Genomic DNA, 18,287 nt, shown 5'->3' on the forward strand with positions numbered 1-18,287 from the left:
ATCAGATTCTAGCTGTCATTTTGTAGAAATTAGTAAATAAATGAAAGCTAGAATCTGATTGGTTGCTATAGGCAACATCCCCACTTTTTCAAACCCGCAGCTTAGTAAATCTAGCTCCTAGTGTTTAAAAGTTGTTTTTTGTATTGTATGTTTTGCTGATGGTTTGTGTTGGTGACTCTATTGTTCAGTTTGTAAAGATATAGTGAGCTTTCTTTTTGTAATTAGGATCTTGATGATGAATGTCTGAGTGTTGTGATAAGTCAGTGTACCTCCCAGAAACAACACTGTGCAGAATGGAGCTGGTCCCTTATGTCACAAACAGCTATGGGATCACTTTAAAATATATGGCCTGAAATTGAGGTGGGAAGAGACAATTATACGAATTAGAATATGAGCAGAGTGGGCACATTGGAACAGTGGACAGGCACCACGCCAACCCACAGGCTCCAGAATTTTTTTTTTCTCACGTGCAGGCCGGCTTCTCCTGAAGTGTGGCACTTCACCAGCCGGCCTGCACCCAAAAAATACTTTATTACAGTGTGAGCGGGTGGTGGGGGTTCCCTGTGATCATCATCATTAGCTGCATGTATTTGTACCTGCCCTTTATGCGTCTATGTGCTGGTCAGCCTCAGTCACATTGGAAAGGGAAACGTCTTCATGGGGTTATATGACCCAGTCACACAGCAATGTTGGTATGGAGGTAAATAGGCTGCTGGCATATAGAGAGAATAAATATAAGTCTTGCAGGAGCAGTGTAGAGGGGTGGTAATCAGGTATTATAACCTGGGCAGGTTAAGAAGGTGGTTCAGGGATTTGATAAACTTGCCTAAAGAGATGAATCCTGTAACTGAGACTGTGAGAAAATAATGGGTGTGATTGAGAGACGCAGATTGACTTGGGAGATATTTTCAGACAAGTAAAGACATTTATGTTGGTGCAATTTTTGTTAATAGCTTTGTATATTAGCATTAAGTATGTTAGGCAGCATGGTGGCTAAGTGGTTAGCACTTCTGCCTCACAGCGCTGGGGTCATGAGTTCAATTCCTGACCATGGCCTTATCTGTGTGGAGTTTGTATGTTCTCCCCGTGTTTGTGTGGGTTTCCTCTGGGTGCTCCAGTTTCCTCCCACACTCCAAAAAACATACTAGTAGGTTAATTGGCTGCTATCAAAATTGACTCCAGTATGTGTGTGTGTGTGTGTGTGTGTGTGTTAGGGAATTTAGACTGTAAGCTCCAATGGGGTAGTGACTGATGTGAATGAGTTCTCTGTACAGCGCTGTGAAATTAGTGGCGCTATATAAATAAATAGTGATGATGATGATAGATTGGATTTGGAAAACCATAGGCATCCAGTGTAGAGACTTGCAGAGCAAAGCAGCAGTAGAAGATTTTGTGAGGTAGATTCCTCTGTCTGCTGCGTACATAACTGTTGCAGCGGAAGTCTGGTTGGATGGGTAAGAAGAGAATTACAATAATCAATATGAGAGATTGCAAGTGAAAAGTTTTGCTTGTGTGAGATACGTGCGTATTCTCAAGATGTTTCTATGGTGTATGTAACAGGGTTTGGAGACAAATTGGATGTGAGCAACAAAGGAAAGTTCTGAGTCAAGGGAACCCAGGCAGCGAGCTGAAGTGGTTGGGTTCATTGTTATGTTGGTGAAAATGGTGAAAAGAGTATTCAGTCCGTTACAGGAGGAGGTTGGCTGTGAGAAGTGTAACTTGTAAGTAACTTGTAGACTGTAATGGCCAGATCACAGGGAAGAAGCTGTGTTATAATTAGCGTGGAATATGAGCAGGGGCGGGCTGGGCCGGGGGGCCGGAAGCAATGTAAATGTGATCCCGTGTCACGTGATGCGGCCGCCTGTGTGGCGTGTGCCCCCCGGGCTGTGCCTGAATATGAGTTTCTGGCTATCTAGTACTGGCCACTGGTATACAGTATGCAGTATACCCCTTATATGAAGAGCTTTTAATTATTAATATACATTTTCTAACTTCAAGATTACTCCTTATTGACCAGAAATATTCTTTCACTCATTAAGCAGACACATTCTCATGTACTTCACCTAGAATATTTTTTACCTTTTCTTCCCAAAGCAAAAAATCTATAAATGACAACTAGGGGTTTCATTTGGTAGCATATTGGAGTAAATATTTATTTTATTTCTCTAGGCAATAAAGGGAAAAGGCGACATTTCGAGGCTGTGTCCACAGAAATCGCCCAACACCCCAAAATTACCTCAAACTTTAACTAATTTTCTCCTGCTTGGGAGTCTGGCAGATCGCCCACTATTTGGACATTTCGGGTGAGTAGGTGAGTATGGCTAAATTTGCCTTTTGATGAATTTCTACCTATTTATATGCTAGGTATATCTCTAAAAGAGGGTTTATAAGTCCTCCCACATGGTTCATGAAAATCATCAGTTTGTAAGAAAATTGTTCTTGCATATAATGTTTTACATGAAATCTCTGTTCCTTTCTCCATTGTCAGATGGACACAGTCACACTACAAAACTGGTACATTTTCAGTAACATTCAATGGGATAATGTGATTTTCTGTCAATTTGGGACTTTTCAATTTGAAATTAACTAAATTGTGTTTCTTACAAACAATATAAGTCAACCACTGTACAAGGATAAAAGAAAGCCACTATTGAAATATTGTTCATTCCGTAGTGATAGCATAATCAAGTTCCACCACCAGATGGCAGCAGCAACAATGGGGAACATTTTAATACTGTGTAAAACCACAGTACAAAAGGTGATCTGTGATGTCAGGGTGAATTTACAAGGAATTGAATTCTCTAACACCTCTGACATCATCTTCAACTATTTATATAGCGCCACTAACACACACACACACACACACACACACACACACAGTAAGGGCGTGACAAACTCAAGCGCACGCAGCCACGTCCGAATCAAGCTCTGAGCGTCTCAAAGTTACTTGTTTTTGTACCGTTTCTCTTGCTCCAGCTACAGGGCTAGTCTAAGTCCTGATCAGTAGTGATGACAGTCTAGTATGCATGAAATAACATGTGTTTGCATTCACAAGCAACTGTAAAAATGTATTTTATGTTCAGCAGACATCAACAACTTTCTAATAATTGTATTTTATGGGGGATTTTGTTTTTAAAAAAACAACATCACATTTTTAAAAAACTATTTTAACATTAATTCAGTATTTTTTTTATTTTCCTGTGCAATCTATTGCAAATGTATACAGTACATAGATATTGGACCTATCCTGCAGTGTCTTGTGTAGTGGAGCACAGCAGACCTACACCTGAATTTAACATCGCACGTATCCAAAGATCCGTGCCTTGACGAATTTGGGAGTATGAAAATGCGTGTGTATAATACTGAACACGGGTGGCGCTCAGAATGTGTGGCTTGATGAATAAGGCTGGTATTCTCATTTCTGTTTTACCCACGCACTGTCTCAGGATTTGCAGAGGTGGATGAGGAAATGGCTCCCCCTACTGTCGACTCTTCAGCATGGACAGGTACCTGTAGGTCTTAGACTGGTCTTGTTAATACTGTCCTTGAAGAGTGTGGTATCTAAATGGAAAGGATTGGGAGGTGGTTGTGAGCAAGGAAATGTATTGAGTGTGGTTGGTGTAATAGTTGGGTAGTAGAAGGGGGAATAATAAGAGATAAATAGCTTCTACTGATGATGATGATGATGTGTGAAATAAAAGTGATGACACTGGGTGGTGCAGATTAGTGTTGGGGTAAAATGAGTGAATATGGGGATAGGATGGCAATAATGAAAAGTGTGTGAGAGTACAATGTAATCATATAGATACAGATTAGTAAATTATGTACATATATAAAGAAAGGGGTGGGAATGTAAAATAAAACGGCGAGAGTGCAAAATATGTCCTATGTGTGAGGATAATGATAATGATGTAACTGAAAGCTGGTGAATGATATATGGGAGTAAGTGAATAGTGTTGTGTAGGAAAAAGGCAGCTGGTGGAAACAGAAATTAGATTACAATAAATAAGGATATTATAGAGAAACAAAATGAGAATAATGAATGAGTAAAGTAACATGAATACAAATTAAAGATAAAAACAATAAACAAAACTAAGAGATAAATAGTACCCATAATAATATAAACAAACTGTAAAGTCCAAATGTACTTCACCACACGCTGCTTCTTCTGTGTTTCCAGCTCTTGGGATAAGACAATTCCTGCCGCAATGATGCACCGTCCCTCATGTCAATGATTATTTTATTATTTTTAATTTAATATTTTATGTATCTCACATATTGTTTTTCCATCTGTGTATCTTGTATGATCGGAACCCGGAGTTTATTACTCACCGGAATCAGGGCATCCTGTCGGGGCACAAGACCAACCTGTCAGACATCCAACAAGATGGAAACGCCACGTGAACATGAATACGCTATAGCTATATAGCGTAACTCCAAGATTGTATTGTTGATGCTTTGCTCTCTTGCAAAATTCACAGATCCACTGAAAATTGCAGCAACTTCTCTCATTTCAACACAGTAGACACAACAGATGTTAAATAGTAAATAGAACCTCTTCCACTATGGCTTACAACATTAGCAGAATTTAACAAAGATTTAATATAAGCAGGTATGTAGGAGAGGTGTACAGGTGTTACTGCCATGCTCATGTGTCATTGGACCCAGTAGAGTGGGATGAAAAACTTGAACCTAATATAGACAAGTGGAGACAGGCCCTGAAGGCATAGTCATCATCATCATCATCATCATCATTTATTTATATAGCGCCAAAATATTCCGTAGCGCTTTACAATAGGGGATAAACATAGTAAACTAATAAACAAACTGGGTAAAACAGACAAAGAGGTGAGCTTGATAATGTTCTCTTCTATATGAATAGCTATCAGTCGGCAATCCTTGAAACCTGTTAACAATGGGTAAGATCCATATGGTCACAGTATGCACGTGAGAATAGGGGAAATGTTTTGCTATTAAAACAAGTTATAAAAAGAGAGTCTACTGCTTCTGGCACTGACTGGGGAGTCTTGGAGACAGAAATTTGTTAATCTATATAATCTACACCAGTGATAGGTAACCTGAGATACTTCCAGGGCCACGTGATGCAGCCAACTAACTGTCAATAGGGCCACATATTACCCTTGAGCTCAGTAATAAGTTAAACCAATATATTTAATCAAAGAATGAGACACCTGTCTGTAATGCATTGGCTCGTACGTGCCATCTTGCAACACTTACTAGATCCATTGCTGTATCTTTTAGCTTCTGTCTTTGTTTTTCTGCCATATATCTCTCTGAGCAGACAAATATGTTTACTTTCATGGGTAGAACTCTCCATCGGACAGCTCAGAAACGCTGTCTAATGATATAGGTACATGCTTAATAATAAAGAAGGCATACTTTTAAAAAGAGTTGTATGAGGGCATGTAAAAGCTAATAAATTAAACTCATCTGCAGGTGGACACTCCCTTTATCTATTAAATGAAATGCAAAGATTTGTCCTCTCCGCCACTCCCTATGGCATATGGTATTCACAATATGAGTGAGACCTGTAAGCCAAGCTGCACATTCAGGTATAACCACTAGATGGCACTGTCTGTCAATAGAAGTAATTGGTCGTGTTAGCATTTAAGTGTTACAATATTACTGACTTGGTAAATGATTACTTAGTAAGGTTCACTTATATAATATAATATATATATATATATATATAATATATATATAATATATTTAATATATATTAAACGTTAACCAGCCACTCAAATGCAAACCTTTTCCATTAACCATATAATACATGTCAATCAATGGGCTCAAATAGAAAGCTGAGTGGAGTGGGCCAGTGAGCGCTAGATCTGAACAGAACTCCTTGGGTCTGATTCATTAAAGAAAGTAAAGCAAAAAAATGAGTAATTTTGCACCTGTGCAAACCCATGTTGTATTGGAGGGGCAGGTAATTTTAAAATGTGGGGACAGATATATAGTTGGGGGCAGACATGTCATAGATCAACCATAAATTTCAGTGTAAAAATGAAGCTATCAAGTATTTGTGTGCTGCATGAAAAAACAGCCAGTACTTAACTTATGTGCAAAATAATAAACTAATATCCACCCCTTGCATTGTAACATGGTTTTGTCCAGGAGAAAACATTCTCATTTTTTGGCCTTACTTTCCTTAATGAATCAGTATTTATCGCAGCGATAGGCTATCACTTATTGTCACAACTTCTTAATAATATATTACTATGACACCGGTCGCCAGCGGTAAGGTTACGCTGGGCCGCACATTTGCAATGTAGCTGAAAGCCCAGGATTTAGACTTTCCGTTCCACAAAAAAAAAAAAGTACAAAAATATGAAAAAATAAGTATTTTAATGCTGTTAACAAAAAAATGCTTTGTTGAAATAATAAAACTATTTATCATTATTTTTTTCCCTGTTATCACCATCCTGAGAGACTTGTTAAAGAGGGTTCCAGCAAGTCCCAGCAAATGTTATCTTCAGCAAGGGCTACTGCCATCAATAACACTGCTTCCAACCTTTGATAAATAGGGAGAAGCCCTATCTGCATATAAAACACCTGGACATAGGGCTTTTCTCCTTTTGATAAATAGGCCTAAGTGTGTACTGCAACATTCAGACCAGTGAAACCCAATCCGTTATGTTACCTCCCTATAAGAGGTCTGAGCACACCTCTTGGCTCAATATTAAATTCTAAAGAACTGGGAAACTGAAGCAGGTCAATGTAAGTCCCCTCAGAAAATGTAGGAGTTACCTGCTGAAAAAAAATTGTATTAGTATTGGCATGTTATGGGTGTGGTACACGTATGTGGTCTCAAATAAGTGCTCACATTCCTGTATTTGTGTTAGCTCAGATTGGGTTTGAATGACTGTTATATTTTTTATTAGGTAGGTTAGACAATAAACACAGGCAGATGTCATAGTGGGAAAATGTAAGTGAATGGAATTTGTTAGATTCACAATGAAGTGGAATGACACACCACCCTATGCCAGCCCACTTCCACCACTGAGAGAGAGACATTATGGGGGTAAAACAATGATATAGGGAGATACAAGCTGAAGTTGGGGAATTATAGAAACACTGAACCTAATACACAAGTTTGGAAGGTTCTTCTATAGGGCACTGTCAGGGAGTCTGCTGTGTATGATCAGTATCTGTAATATTATCCATTCTGACCTACACATTAATCCACCTTTCATGTCTCCCCCTATCACTGTGTCACTCACCGGACTGTGAGTGCTTCTTCCCGGACATTTAGGAACCGTGGCCGTCCTCCATCCGGAGGGTCTGCGCATGCGCAGCCCTTTCTAACCCTTCAGTGTATGTTCCTTTAACTTAATTGGCAGATCAGGCAACACTCCCTATATTAAGCACCTGTGGTCAATACCACGTTGCCTGATCTTGGAGTCTCATTCCCCATGAGCCTCTGAAGGTGTTCCTGTGTTTCCTCGTGTATTCAGCGCTGCTGATTCCTGTGGTTTCCAAACCACTTCTACCTCTGTGGTTTCCAAACCACTGCTACTCCTGTGGTTTCCATACCACTTCTACCCTCCTGTGTATCATCGTGACTGTTAGCTGATTCCTATCCGCTGCCTCCGTGCACTACAGTCTTCAAGCCACTTCAACTCTATCATATATCATTGTGACTGTTAGCTGATTCCTATCCGCTGCCTCCGTGCACTACAGTCTTCAATCTACATCTACTCACCTGTGCATCATCGTGACTGTTAGCTGATTCCTGTCCGCTGCCTCCGTGCACTACAGTCTTCAACCTGCAACTCGTCTGTGTTCCATCACCGTGACTGTTAGCTGATTCCTATCCGCTGCCTCCGTGCACTACAGTCTGTAACCTGCAACTCGTCTGTGTTTCATCGTGACTGTTTGGCTGATTCCTATCCGCTGCCTCTGTGCGCTTCAGTCTTCAGCTCATCTCAACTCTCCCGTGTTTCCTCGAGACTGCTACTACTATTGCTATCCGCTACTCTCCGTGATCATCAGTTCCAGCTCAACTCTGCTCTCCCGTGTGCCATCGTTACTGCACCTGCTGGTTGCTATTGGCTACCTCCGTGTGTCCGCAGAGTCCTGCTGCCGCTACTCCTCACCTCTACTCGTCCTTCAACTGCTGATCCACTCTCCATGCTTTCCTGTGTTCCCGCTGGTCTCTACCCGCCTGTCAGCATTGGATTCGTGTCTCACTACTTACCTCCCAGCTAGACCATCGCTATTCTTCAGGGTTCTCCAGGAGTCCAGTTCCACACTCTACTGATTCCTGTGTATTCGTTTCCCTGCTGGTCTACCTACCTGTGCGCTGCACCTACTTGACTACCGCTTCACCCATCCAGGGACCTCGCATCCTGCCGGCCTCCTGCCGTTCAGGTATCTCTGCACTCCTGTCTGACAGCCTGCTTCTGAACCACGGTATGCATACTTCTCATTGACTGTGCTAGTGTATTGCATATCTTGCTGGACTGTGTTGGTTCTTCTCTGGAGTTTGCTATCCGCTGAGTCTACTGCCATCATTGACTGTGTTATCTTGTGCCGGATTACCTCAAGAGACTTTCTATTATTACAGTGCTGTTCAGTCATTTATATATTGTGCATATTATTGTGGATCAAGTTTAAGGTGCCCGTGTATCTCCTGTGTTGCAGTCTCTCCCCGTGCTCCTCCTCACATATATATTCAGTGGTACAACTTGCTAGAGGCAGACCACTGATCCCTGTTCCCTGTGTCACTTGTTCCAGTATCCTTTCACATAGCAGTGGTACAACTTGCTAACGCAGACCACTGACTTCCCGGATACCTCCACTTGGATTCCATTCCTTCACTCAAGACAGCGGTACAACTTGCTATCCGCAGACCGCTGACTCTCATCACCTCCTCGTTTCTGTTGGACATTCCTCCTCACTATAGCAGTGGTACAACTTGCTACCGCAGACCACTGACTACCTTCACGTGTCCTTTGTCCATACAGTTCCTCGTGTATTATTACCTCCATATTACCAGTGCTGCTAGTCATAGACTTTCCTGAGCATCTCATCATCTGCTATTTCCTGTTCCGTGATCACCCTGCTACCAGAGTACCGTAATACCACCTATATTGCTCTGGTAAGCCTATCACCTGGTGATCCCTGGGTAAAGACTCCTAGTGCCCGTGACAGTAAGATCAGGCCATGACAGACCCAGATACGGAACCTACAGCCAAGGAGATGCTGCAGCATCTGGTCAGCCGTGTGGAACAACAGGATGCTCGCCAACAGCTGTTACTTCAATGTTACCAATCGTTAACCTCCCAAGGAACATCTGGACAGACTGTTACAGCTAATATTGAAGCTCCTGTGCTTTCCTCCGTTTCCCCAGTGCCATCCCAGGTGTCTACAGCTTCCACGCTTCACCTGCCTACTCCGTCAAAGTACGATGGAGACCCCAAAACTTGTAGGGGTTTCCTTAACCAATGCTCAGTTCATTTTGAGCTCCAACCTCAAAATTTTTCTACCCATCGTTCCAGAGTGGCCTATCTTATCTCATTGTTTTCTGGACAAGCTCTGGCTTGGGCCTCCCCTCTGTGGGAGAGAAATGATCCAACACTACAAGATAGTGCCAAATTCATTTCTACGTTCCAAAGTGTGTTCGATGAACCAGGTCGTGTGACCTCCGCTGCTTCCAGCATTCTTCGTTTACGACAAGGTCCTCATACAGTAGGCCAGTACGTCATTCAATTTAGGATCTTAGCCTCTGAACTTCAGTGGAACACTGAAGCATTAATTGCCGCCTTCTGGCAGGGGCTCTCCGATAAAATTAAAGATGCACTGACTACCCAAGAGCTTCCTTCGTCACTAGAAGATTTGATCTCTCTTTGCCATCGTGTAGACATGAGATTTCGTGAAAGAGAATCTGAGAAAACAACTTCTGTTAAAGCACCTCTTCGTTCAACCCCTCAATTTCGTCCAGCTTCACCTTCTGTGATTCCCATGGAGATAGGACGTTCCAAATTATCTTTAGAAGAGAGGAAACGAAGAGTCAAGAATAGACTCTGTATCTATTGTGCTGATTCCACACATATGCTCAGCTCATGCCCTAAGAAATCGGGAAATGCCAGGCCCTAACTAGTTCTGGAGAGGTGAAGTTAGGGTCCCTGGAGTCCTCTCCATCTTCTAGGAAATTAAAAGTCTGCGCTTTTGATGTTACGATTTCCTTTGCTACCAAATCCTTTGAGTCACAGGCATTGATTGATTCTGGAGCAGCAGGAAATTTCATTTCTAAATCCCTAGTGAATCAATGGTCTCTACCAGTGATTACTTTAAAAACACTGATTACTGTGACTGCTATAGATGGATCACGTCTCATCAATGGTCTCATCACCCAGAGTACGTCTCCAGTAACACTTCAGATTGGTGTGCTGCACCATGAAGAAATTTCGTTTTTAATTCTTCCAGTTACGACAAGTCCGATTGTCTTAGGCCTTCCATGGCTTCAGTGTCACTCTCCCCAGATTGACTGGCGCACTCCTCAAGTTACGTCTTGGGGAGCTGAATGTCATCATCGTTGCCTTTCCCAAGTTATTCCTCTTAGAGTACAGCAATCTTCCATCTCATCTTCCTCACCGGGACTCCCTCCTCAGTATGCTTCATTTGCCGATGTGTTTGATAAAGCTCAGTCTGAACGTCTTCCTCCTCATCGTTCTTGGGATTGTCCGATCGACCTTCTACCTGGCAAGACTCCTCCCAGGGGTCGGGTCTATCCACTTTCTTTACCTGAAACTCAAGCCACATCTGAGTACATACAGGAGAATCTCCAGCGAGGGTTTATTCGACCTTCCACCTCTCCCGCTGGAGCCGGGTTCTTCTTCGTTAAAAATAAGGATGGATCACTACGCCCCTGCATAGATTTTCGTGGACTCAACGCCATTACTATCAAGAATCGGTATCCCATTCCGCTGATCACTGAGCTATTCGATCGCATCAAGGGAGCTCGGATCTTTACTAAGTTGGATCTTCGTGGTGCCTACAATTTAATTAGAATCCGTTCCGGTGACGAATGGAAGACAGCGTTCAACACCAGAGATGGGCATTACGAGTATCTAGTAATGCCTTTCGGGTTGTGCAATGCCCCCGCTGTTTTCCAAGGCTTCATCAATGAGATCTTTCGGGACTTATTATATGTATGTGTCGTTGTCTACCTGGACGACATATTGATCTTTTCACAGGACCTGTCTTCTCATCACCAACATGTGGCAGAGGTCCACTCCAGACTACGGAAAAATTCATTGTTCTGTAAATTAGAAAAATGTTCATTCGAGTTGCCCCAGATTCCATTCTTGGGGTATATCGTTTCCGGAGTTGGCCTGAAGATGGATCCAGACAAGGTGAATGCTGTATTACATTGGCCCCAGCCAACTACTCTTCGTGCTATCCAGCGTTTTTTAGGTTTTGCCAATTACTATAGACGCTTCATTCAAGACTTTTCATCCATTGCATCTCCTATTGTGGCCCTGACTCGTAAAGGGGCTAATACTAAGCAATGGTCATCTGAGGCTCTCCAAGCCTTTCAAATTCTCAAAGAGTCCTTCTCCTCTGCTCCCATTCTTCGACAGCCTGATGTGACACTTCCCTTCTTCCTAGAAGTAGATGCCTCTAATGTGGGCTTAGGAGCCATTCTCTCCCCAACGCTCGGAGCAACAAAAATTCCATCCTTGTGCCTTTTACTCTCGGGGTCTCCTGCCTGCAGAGAAAAATTATACAATCGGGGACAAGGAGTTGCTGGCTATCAAAGCTGCATTAGAGGAGTGGAGATACTTATTGGAAGGAGCTCGCCATCCGGTGACGATTTTCACGGATCATAAGAACCTGTCATATCTACAGTCTGCTCAATGCTTGAACCCTCGTCAAGCAAGATGGTCTCTTTTCTTTTCCCGTTTTGAATTAATTATAACCTTCAAACCAGCTGCTAAGAACAAAAAAGCTGACGCTCTATCTCGAGCTTTTGTGACGTCCTCTGACGTTGAAGAGGTTCCCAACCATGCTATTCTAGACCCCAAATGTATCTCGCTGGCTGCTTCGTCCACCAAAATGCTACCATTTGGGAAGACCCTCGTGCCTCCTACTCTGAGGAGGAAAATCCTTTCGTGGTTCCATGCCTCTCGTTTTTCTGGACACGCCGGTGAACACAAGACCCTTGAGATTCTCTCTCGAAGTTACTGGTGGCCTTCAATGAGGAGAGACGTCAAAGAGTTTATTGCTTCCTGTGATTTATGTTCTCAGTTCAAATCCTCCCGCAGAACTCCAGCAGGGTTGCTGCGACCACTACCCATTCCGTCCAAGCCTTGGACCCATATTAGTATGGATTTCGTTACTGATTTGCCACCTAGTAAGAATTATAATACTATTTGGGTAGTGGTAGACAGATTTTTGAAGATGGCTCATTTTGTCCCTTTGTCTGGTTTGCCTTCCTCGTCTACTCTGGCTGAACATTTCATTAAAGAAATCTTTCGTATCCATGGATGTCCGTCTGAGATTGTGTCAGATAGAGGAGTACAATTCGTTTCCAGATTCTGGCGGGCCCTTTGTAAAACCTTGGGCATACGATTAGCACTCTAATCTTCTTACCATCCGCAATCTAACGGACAAACTGAACGGGTCAATCAAGATCTCGAGACCTTTATAAGGATGTTCTCATCAGCCAATCAAGACAACTGGGTAGAATTGCTTCCTTGGGCTGAATTCGCCCATAACAACATGTACCATGAGTCATCATCCAAAACTCCATTCTTTGTGGTCTACGGTCACCATCCGTCTTTTCCGGAATTTCCTGCCCTCCCTCCCACCCAAGTTCCTGAGGTGGAGACTGCTTGTCAGACCTTCAAAAATATCTGGTCTCAGGTCAAAACCTGTTTAAAGAAGACATCTAACAAATATAAGTCTTTCGCAGATAAGAAGAGGCGGGCTATTCCACCACTAAAAATTGGAGATCGTGTCTGGTTATCTACCAAAAATATTCGTTTGAAGGTTCCATCTATGAAATTCGCTCCTCGTTTTATTGGTCCATATAGGATCATTCAAGTAATCAATCCAGTGTGTGTTAAACTTCTTCTTCCTAAGAATCTTCGGATTTCCAATGCCTTCCATGTGTCCTTGCTCAAACCTCTCATCATCAACCGTTTCTCGACTCCTCCTTCAGCACCTCAGCCAGTTCAAGTTCATCAGGAGGAAGATTTCGAGATTACTGAGGTATTGGATGCAAAAATTTCGCGAGGAGTTCTCCGTTTCCTCGTTCATTGGAAGGGCTTTGGTCCTGAAGAGCGTTCATGGATCAAAGCTGAAGATCTTAATGCTCCAGCTCTTCTGAAGAAGTTTTATTCCAAAAATCCGGACAAGCCCGGTTCCAGGTGTTCTGTGCCCACCTTTAAAAGGGGGGGTACTGTCACTCACCGGACTGTGAGTGCTTCTTCCCGGACATTTAGGAACCGTGGCCGTCCTCCATCCTGAGGGTCTGCGCATGCGCAGCCCTTTCTAACCCTTCAGTGTATGTTCCTTTAACTTAATTGGCAGATCAGGCAACGCTCCCTATATTAAGCACCTGTGGTCAATACCACGTTGCCTGATCTTGGAGTCTCATTCCCCATGAGCCTCTGAAGGTGTTCCTGTGTTTCCTCGTGTATTCAGCGCTGCTGATTCCTGTGGTTTCCAAACCACTTCTACCTCTGTGGTTTCCAAACCACTGCTACTACTGTGGTTCCCATACCACTTCTACCTTCCTGTGTATCATCGTGACTGTTAGCTGATTCCTATCCGCTGCCTCCGTGCACTACAGTCTTCAATCTACATCTACTCACCTGTGCATCATCGTGACTGTTAGCTGATTCCTATCCGCTGCCTCCGTGCACTACAGTCTTCAACCTGCAACTCGTCTGTGTTCCATCATCGTGACTGTTAGCTGATTCCTATCCGCTGCCTCCGTGCACTACAGTCTGTAACCTGCAACTCGTCTGTGTTTCATCGTGACTGTTTGGCTGATTCCTATCCGCTGCCTCTGTGCGCTTCAGTCTTCAGCTCATCTCAACTCTCCCGTGTTTCCTCGAGACTGCTACTACTATTGCTATCCGCTACTCTCCGTGATCATCAGTTCCAGCTCAACTCTGCTCTCCTGTGTGCCATCGTTACTGCACCTGCTGGTTGCTATTGGCTACCTCCGTGTGTCCGCAGAGTCCTGCTGCCGCTACTCCTCACCTCTACTCGTCCTTCAACTGCTGATCCACTCTCCATGCTTTCCTGTGTTCCCGCTGGTCTCTACCCGCCTGTCAGCATTGGATTCGTGTCTCACTACTTACCTCCCAGCTAGACCATCGCTATTCTTCAGGGTTCTCCAGGAGTCCAGTTCCACACTCTACTGATTCCTGTGTATTCGTTTCCTGGCTGGTCTACCTACCTGTGCGCTGCACCTACTTGACTACCGCTTCACCCATCCAGGGACTTCGCATCCTGCCGGCCTCCTGCCGTTCAGGTATCTCTGCACTCCTGTCTGACAGCCTGCTTCTGAACCACGGTATGCATACTTCTCATTGACTGTGCTAGTGTATTGCATATCTTGCTGGACTGTGTTGGTTCTTCTCTGGAGTTTGCTATCCGCTGAGTCTACTGCCATCATTGACTGTGTTATCTTGTGCCGGATTACCTCAAGAGACTTTCTATTATTACAGTGCTGTTCAGTCATTTATATATTGTGCATATTATTGTGGATCAAGTTTAAGGTGCCCGTGTATCTCCTGTGTTGCAGTCTCTCCCCGTGCTCCTCCTCACATATATATTCAGTGGTACAACTTGCTAGAGGCAGACCACTGATCCCTGTTCCCTGTGTCACTTGTTCCAGTATCCTTTCACATAGCAGTGGTACAACTTGCTAACGCAGACCACTGACTCCCCGGATACCTCTACTTGGATTCCATTCCTTCACTCAAGACAGCGGTACAACTTGCTATCCGCAGACCGCTGACTCTCATCACCTCCTCGTTTCTGTTGGACATTCCTCCTCACTATAGCAGTGGTACAACTTGCTACCGCAGACCACTGACTACCTTCACGTGTCCTTTGTCCATACAGTTCCTCGTGTATTATTACCTCCATATTACCAGTGCTGCTAGTCATAGACTTTCCTGAGCATCTCATCATCTGCTATTTCCTGTTCCGTGATCACCCTGTTACCAGAGTACCGTAATACCACCTATATTGCTCTGGTAAGCCTATCACCTGGTGATCCCTGGGTAAAGACTCCTAGTGCCCGTGACACACTGCCTCTCCTCATTACAACCACATACCTGTAAGCTGGGCTGATATGCCAGTCTCCAATGGCTGCTTTAATGTTGGTGGCTGATAATGTTCTGGCTTTACAGTAGCCGCACACTTTTCCCACCAATGCATCAATTGCTATTCTGTTCCCTTAAGTATTAATTGTCACCCACACCTCTTAGAGTGTAAGCTCTGCTGGTCAGTGCCATCTATACCTTATGTTTCATGTCATTATATGTAATTTATTTGTATCATGATCCCCTCAATATATAGCGCTGCATAATATGTCAGTGCTTTATAAATAAACAATAATAAAGCTCACTATACTCTGACCAATGGACCTGTTAATGGAAACAAACAGCAACATTTAAAACAAATAAATAAACTTTCCAGTTGTAGACCAGATGGTTCATGTGCCGAGATGTAACAACAGGGGGACTGGATCTCACACAGTCATGTGACCATACGCTCATCATCCTCTCAAACCAGAAGAACCACCATCCATCGAATGTATTTTTGGGGTGGGTGGGGGAGAAGTGCAGAGCGAGTCTTCCGGATGAGGGTCTCCACTTTTCCACCTGACACTCCAGCAGTTCTTACCCTGCTGTGTGTGCTGCTCTTCACTACACATCAGCAGAGGGGGTCACCGACTCCCTGCGCAGAGATCTTTCCCACATGGAACCAGCACACATTTTCCGGGAAATGAGGAGTTATCAGTGATTCTAACTTAATATAGTGCTTTAACTTGAATGTTAGAAATAAACATGTCCGCCTCCAGGCGGCAGTGCATGCAGGGTGGAAAAGTTCATCATCATGAAACACCTGACCTGGACCGGCCCATCAGAGAGGAGGAGGCCCATAAAAATCATCTGTCCACCACAAGATATGGACAGTGTATGCAGAAGTCGTGTCACTCTAGTTTAACCACAGACTGAGAAGTGATGGGAAATAACACAATTTAGTTTTATTAGCTTTTATGTATGTTCCCCACTTTAACAACATATTTTGATAAGGAATTGGAGCAGGGATTTTGAGTCAAAAGACAGAATTTGAAAGAACTCTGTACAAACACATAAAACATTATAGTAAATATAAATATAAAATTTTCTCCATTATGAATATGTTGTAAAACCACATCACTGATATCTATTATTAAAACCATTTAAAATAAATCAGAGAAGTAATGTAGTGAGTCATAGCTAGTAAGGTCTGCACATATCACACAGCCGTATGATCACTCACTCATCATTCTCCAGAACCAGAAGGATCAGCGTTTGCTGCTGTGCAGCGAGGGACCAATGTTAGACGATCCTTACTAATATTAGGGAGACTTGTGTGATACATTGTTATTCCTTTCTCCCTCTTCTACAGTAGTAGTGTGTGTGACGGGCACGTAGGGGGATTTTCATGTGTCGCCCTGGCAGGCAGTTTCTAGATGGTGGCACAGCAGAGACGTTAATAGATCTTTACGTGACTAAAATCCCCCTGTGGTTTTCTCATTGTGTTTAAGTATTATGGTGGAGGGAGAAATGTAACTCTAACTCCAAGTACTTCTTCAAAACAGACCAGACTCACTCTGACGATGAGCGATGTCACTCCTGGTTTTCAACTTTTCATAGCAGCAGCATAAAAACATATTTAATAAATTTTGTTACAGTGTTCATCATCATTACTGTATTATATAAATAAATGTGCCAAGTTGTAGGAAGACACAGTTTATCTTTTAATTGAATCCCAGGATTGCTGTGTTTGGTCACCAAAGTGCAAAAAAAGTGCAAAACAGCAGAAAAACTGTACAAGGGTCCAGAAATTCAGGCCCTCCTCAAAAGAGAAAGGTCCCTTACACTTCTTCAGATCACCCTTCACCACCAAGGAAGACTCCTTTTACCCTGGGGTTTGACAAAGCTTTTCCCAGGGCACTGAATCTTTTACCCTACCCCCCACATCAGAACCACACCACTGCCCCAAGAATGTGAGGAGGAGCCCATAGGGGCCCCCACACCCGGCCAATCTGTGAAATAAGCAAAATAAATTATTGGAGGTGAATAAATAAGTGCCGAGTGTGTACAGTCCCAGCCTAGTGGCCAGGCTACTATAAAAATTTCTCCTGTTCAGCCAAAAGGCCAGGGCAAAGGAGACATATTGGAGCAAAAGAAATGTTGAGAGAAATGTGCTCCATGCCGTATTCTCTCAGGGGTGTTTCCCACCCTCCACTGATTTTCAGGCACCCCTGGTTTTCCACATCAGGAACATATAGACTCCCTCCTAGGACAGTACCACACTTGATCTTAGCCATAAGCACAACCTCCGAACTAGTCTAGGGTGGCATAAAATATTATTTCGCAATGTAACTTTCAGCCATCTGTTGCAACTAGGCAACACTGTGTACATTACAATGTGCTATACTACAGACAGGAGCAGTGTCCTAAATGCAAATCTAGAAGTATCAGTATGGGAAATGTAAGTGAATGGAATTTGATAGTTTCAGAATGAAGAAGAAGTGGCGGTAAGACATACCACCGTATACCACCCCACTTCCACCACCGCTTACAAGTATTTGTATGTCAGAAACTCTCAATGACTATGTAGGTTTTTCTGATTGTTTCAGGGGTTATAAAAAAAGCCACAAAGGGGCAAAAAACTGACAGATGAGACAATCCTCTCTTTTCACATATGAGGTGACAGTGACTTGATTAGGGACCTTCTTATGAAGAAGGCTGCATATCCTGTTTATGAAATTTAAGAATTAAATTGTGGTCACGAGATGGTTTCCATAATTTGTCAGCATTTATTTACATAAAACAGAAAATCACAAGATGTGCCAAGTACGGAAAACAAAACGTCAATGAATCACTTGCATGGCATCCTAATACGCTGGATCTTAATGCTCCTTTGCAGAGTCAGCCTAAAAGCTCAGTCTGTGGCCACAAGTGACACGTTAATTAAGAAGAACAGCTGCTTTGGCTTCAGAGACCACCAGGTTTTTTAAG

General features: G+C 43.1%; 1 non-coding gene across 1 annotated transcript; it reads right to left on the reverse strand.

The window, feature by feature from the left end:
* Window positions 1-16,467: 16,467 nt before the first annotated feature.
* On the reverse strand, window positions 16,468-16,565 carry LOC142156291 (small nucleolar RNA U13). The gene has a single exon (XR_012692356.1). It is a non-coding gene; the product is annotated as a small nucleolar RNA U13 (small nucleolar RNA).
* Between the last annotated feature and the right edge of the window lie 1,722 nt (window positions 16,566-18,287).

The sequence above is a fragment of the Mixophyes fleayi genome, chromosome 4 (assembly GCF_038048845.1).
Source record: "Mixophyes fleayi isolate aMixFle1 chromosome 4, aMixFle1.hap1, whole genome shotgun sequence".
Classification (NCBI taxonomy): Eukaryota; Metazoa; Chordata; class Amphibia; order Anura; family Limnodynastidae; genus Mixophyes; species Mixophyes fleayi.